Below are 5,627 nucleotides of genomic sequence, written 5' to 3'. Positions count from 1 at the left end.
GGCGACCCCTCCAGGCCAGCCTCTGCCATCCATGCAGAAGGCCAGGCTCGCAGCTGTGCTGTGTGTGTGTGGGGGGGGGGGGCGGGGGTTAGAGAGGGGGGCGGGGTTAGAGAGGGGGGGGGGGGTTAGAGAGGGGGGGCGGGGTTAGAGAGGGGGGCGGGGTTAGAGAGGGGGGCGGGGTTAGAGAGGAGGGGGGGGGTAGAAGTTTGAACATATTACTCCAATCCTGAGATCCTGGCTACCAGTCTCTCAGAGAATTTAATTCAAAATCCTCCTAATTACATACAAATCACAACATTTGGTCTTGGACCAAAATACACAATAGTCCCCCACCCTATATTCCCACAAGGCCCCTAAGGTCAGCTGAGACTAACCAGCTAATCATTCCAAGAGTAAAAACAAAACACGGTGCAGCAGCTTTCAGTCACGCTGCTGCATGCTCCTGGAACAAACTCCCTGAAGAAATCAAACAGGCCCAAACCCTTAAAATATTTAAATCTAAGCTAAAAACCTTAGGGTAGGGGGGGGGAGGAGGAGAGGTAGCGGGGGAGGAGGAGGAGGAGGGGGGGAGGAGAGGTAGGGAGTAGATGAAGAGTAGCTCAGTCTTGTTAAGCTTGAGCTTGGTATAGAGGAGACTTGGGCCCAATCCCGATTCCCTTTTCTACCCCTATGGCTCGTTTTCGAGTCAAGGCCTTCGAACAGAGCCACAAGCCGTAGGGGTTGAAATCTACCCCTATGAAATGGGACAGCCCTTCACGACCGATACGTCATCAGCAGTGGTTTAAATAGACGCGGTACGGATGACGCGTTAATATGTTGCCGGCGAAATCACACATCTCACAATGCCTTCTTCAGCTGTGTTTATTTCTGTTGCGTGTGCTATAAGCATCTTTTTTCGTTTGTTATCAACACATTATTGTTATTGTTACTGTCCTTCATCTCCTGGACACACACACAGAGTTATAGAGTTATATGAGCTCTTCTGCTTGTTTTGGTTAAAACTCTCATGGTTAAACACAGAGCTATGGGGCGAGTACACAGGGCTAGTACACAGGGCTAGTACACAGGGCTAGTACACAGGGGCTAGTACACAGGGCTAGTACACAGGGCTAGGGTTAGGGCTAGTACACAGGGCGAGTACACAGGGCTAGTACACAGGGCTAGTACACAGGGCTAGTACACAGGGCTAGTACACAGGGCTAGGGTTAGGGCTAGTACAGGGTTGACCTCTGACCTCCTGCTGGTACATGTTTTTGCGGAAGGCCAGCTCCTCCTCTAGGCTCAGGCTGCGGTTCTCCAGGTCGACTCGCTGCAGCGTCTCCTCCCCCAGCTGCTGCTTGGCCCGGGACAGGCCCGCCTCCAGCTGTAACAACACAACACACAGGGTTAGACCCCGCCCCCAGGGTTACAACTTAGTCTGCCCCCCCCCCCCACCCCCCCCCTCAGGGTTAGACACCACCTCCTGTACGGTGTCCTGCAGGCCTCCCAGGCTGCCCCCCCCCCCCTACCTCCTGGATGGTGTCCTGCAGGCCTCCCAGGCTGCCCCCCCCCCTACCTCCTGGATGGTGTCCTGCAGGCCTCCCAGGCTGCCCCCCCCCCCTACCTCCTGGATGGTGTCCTGCAGGCCTCCCAGGCTGCCCTCCCCCCTACCTCCTGGATGGTGTCCTGCAGGCCTCCCAGGCTGCCCCCCCCCTACCTCCTGGATGGTGTCCTGCAGGCCTCCCAGGCTGCCCCCCCCCTACCTCCTGGATGGTGTCCTGCAGGCCTCCCAGGCTGCCCCCCCCTACCTCCTGGATGGTGTCCTGCAGGCCTCCCAGGCTGCCCCCCCCCCCCTCTACCTCCTGGATGGTGTCCTGCAGGCCTCCCAGGCTGCCCCCCCCCCTACCTCCTGGATGGTGTCCTGCAGGCCTCCCAGGGCTGCCCCCCCCTACCTCCTGGATGGTGTCCTGCAGGCCTCCCAGGGCTGCCCCCCCCCCTACCTCCTGGATGGTGTCCTGCAGGCCTCCCAGGCTGCTCTCCAGGCTGCGTCTCTCTGAGAGGCTGGAGGCCAGCAGAGCCTCCTTGGTGTTGAGGCTGGCCTCCGCCTCCTTCAGCCTGGCCACCGCCCCCGCCGCCTCAGACTCCTTCTTGGCATGGCTGCAACACACACACACACACACACACGTCTCAGCAACAAACAGCACGTAGCATGTAGCGTGTAGCATGAAGACTCCTGGCACCTTTACATGTGAAACACGTGACCAGGGGCGTGGCCAGACACACACCTCCACTTCCCCAGGTCAACTACCTGGACTTCACCCTTGGCTGACTGGTTGGTTGACTGACTGGATGACTGGCTGACTGGCTGACTGGTTGGTTGACTGACTGGCTGGCTGGCTGGTTGGTTGACTGGTTGGTTGGCTGACTGGTTGACTGACTGACTGACTGACTGGTTGACTCTGGGGCCTTTCAAAGGATCAACTACCAACAATTGGCTGTTTGTTGCCTGCCTGTAGTGGTGGGGGGGAGGGGGGAGTAGGGGAGCCAATTACATCCCGCCGTTTGGCTCGGGGGCATGCAGGGTGGGCGGAGCCTAGGTGACTGGGCGGAGCCTAGGTGACTGGAATGTCAGGAGAATGTGAAGTATTTCACTCACGGCTGAGAGGCACGGGGTGGGGGGCCAAAGGTGCTTCTTTTAGAAAGGAGAACATTCCTACATTATCATTGTACATTATACATTGTACATTATACATTGTACATTATCAACACTTAGCAGATGCCTTTTCATCTGCGTGGATTTGACAGAAAACAGATTTGTCTAAGTAGGAAAGTCATCTGTCATCAGTAATACCAACAACAACCACACACACACACACACACGCACACGCACACGCACACGCACACGCACACACACACACACAAGCTGGGCTGGACAAAAGGCCACTTTCTGTAGGGACTGCCTAACAGCTGTCCCTGAGTGTGTGTGTGTGTGTGTGTGAGAGTGTGTGTGTGAGAGGGTGTGTGTGTTGTGTGTGTGTGAGGGTGTGTGTGAGAGGGGGTGTGTGTGTGTGTGTGTGAGAGGGGGTGTGTGTGTGTGTGAGAGGGTGTGTGTGAGAGGGGGTGTGTGTGTGTGTGTGAGAGGGTGTGTGTGTGTGAGAGGGGGTGTGTGTGTGTGTGTGTGTGAGAGGGTGTGTGTGTGTGTGTGTGTGTGAGAGGGTGTGTGTGAGAGGGGGGGTGTGTGTGTGTGAGGGTGTGTGTGAGAGGGTGTGTGTGTGTGTGTGTGTGTGTGAGAGGGGGTGTGTATGTGAGAGGGGGTGTGTGTGTGTGTGTGAGAGGGTGTGTGTGTGTGAGAGGGGGTGTGTGTGTGTGTGAGTGTGTGTGTGTGTGTGTGTGTGTGTGAGAGGGGGTGTGTGTGGCGAGGACCAGGACTATAGACATTAGGGATGCACGATATGCATTTTTTCCAACCGATACCGATACCGATGTTTACTCGCTTCTCGTGGCCGATAACCGATATGAGAACCGATATGAGAACTAGGGCTGGGTTCAAAAAATGTTCACGATTCTGAATCGATCTTCATTGAATGAGCGATTATCGATTCATAAATCCCGAGATCGATCTTTCATGTTTTTTTTTTTTTTTTTTTGCTTGCAGCTTCAACCCGCAACGAGATCTCGTGGCCAGATCTCGCGCTACAAGAATATATCATATCTCACGCAACGACCAGGCTTAAAGGCAGATGTCTGGGTGCATTTTGGATGTAAAAATTATGACGATAGAGATGAGCAGGACAAAAGCAAAGCCATATGCAAGCTGTGCGCAGTGGAGGTTAAATTTAGTGGAAACACCACAAATCTACGGAACCACTTATTGAGGCATCACCCTGACGTGAAACATGGAAAAGCGGATCCGAAACAGGCCTGTGGTGTTTGTGGTGTTTCCACTAACTTATTGTTACTGTATACTACAGTATTTTAATAATCATTGATTTTCCAATTATGTTTATTCCTGAATAAAATCTTCCAATCTCCAAAAAGTGAGAAAGCAGTAATGAAGGGCTTTAGTTTCATGGACATTATGGTTTACAATGTGTTTTTTTGTTCCCCAAAATACCCTCATCTATTGCACTATTTTCGTATTTTTGCACATTTTTATTTTGTATATATATATATATATATATATATATATATATATATATATATATATATATATATTATGCAAATAAGCTATTTGAGACAGTCCTGAGGGATATGTGATGTCTTGTTTACCGATAGGCTATGTTTGTAGCCCCTTTATTTACACTGGCTGCAGTAAAGCACGTTAAAAAGCACTTTTTCTAGTGTCTGATTTAGCAAAATGTTGGTCAATGATGTTCATTTATGTTCCGATGAGTGTATCCACTGTGCAGTGTTCCCCAAGAAACTTCTCCGCTGACGGCTAAGTCGCATGGCTAGCCTGTCGGGAGAAGATCCGCTTCTGTGTAAGGCAGCCGAAACGCTGCCATCATAGTCTAACGCGGACATGTCTCCAGGTTTACCGACACCATGCTGGGCGGACTTAGTGCCACATAGCCCTGACATCGGTTTCCCGGTACTGGGTGACAAGGGAATTGACAGCTTTACCGCTGCTCGCTATGAGAGAGACTCGGACAATGATGAGGGAGGGTCGCACAACGCATCTAATTACTCTTAGGTGAGCCTTTTTTGTTTTCATAAAAGGAGGCCAGATCTTGGCTAAAAAAAGCATTGTGCACTGTCTATAACAGATTCTGTTTGTTAGAGGAAATAATAAATGAATCATTTGAAGAGTCAGAAGTGTTCTCTTTGTTGTGTTAACAATAGTGATGTAAGTTAGATTTGGTGAGATCACTATGGAATATTAAATCATCAATCTTTGCTCACTACATAGCCTTTCTTACCTTCAGGTGTGCATGAACTACAGGTTATCAACTGTGAAATGATATCTGTTCTCATTAGGGCTGGGTTTAGCCACTGATTTCCCAAAACGATTCGATTCCGATTCACAGCTCCCGATTCGATTCGATTCCGATTCGATTTAGTTACAATATCAATTTTCCTTGAATATGAAGAGATTCTCAGAACTAATGCTATAAATGGTTCAAGGAACCCTATAACATGTAGCATTGTTAAACATATCAATGTTTACATTAAGAATTGACTCCAAAGCAGTTACATTAATGTACTTCTTATTGGAACATAAATGAACATCTTTGACCAACATTTTGCTAAATCAGACACTACAAAAAGTGCTTTTTAACGTGCTTTACTGCAGCCAGTGTAAATAAAGGGGCTACAAACATAGCCTATCGGTAAACAAGACATCACATATCCCTCAGGACTGTCTCAAATAGCTTATTTGCATAATATATATATATATATATACAAAATAAAAATTTGCAAAACTCAAACGAAAATAGTGCAATAGATGAGGGTATTTTGGGGAACAAAAAAACACATTGTAAACCATAATGTCCATGAAACTAAAGCCCTTCATTACTGCTTTCTCACTTTTTGGAGATTGGAAGATTTTATTCAGGAATAGACATAATTGGAAAATCAATGATTATTAAAATACTGTAGTATACAGTAACAATAAGTTAGTGGAAACACCACAAACACCACAGGCC

The sequence above is a fragment of the Nansenia antarctica genome (assembly GCF_963989245.1).
Source record: "Nansenia antarctica genome assembly, contig: SCAFFOLD_132, whole genome shotgun sequence".
Classification (NCBI taxonomy): Eukaryota; Metazoa; Chordata; class Actinopteri; order Argentiniformes; family Microstomatidae; genus Nansenia; species Nansenia antarctica.
This window is presented reverse-complemented; position numbering follows the sequence as displayed.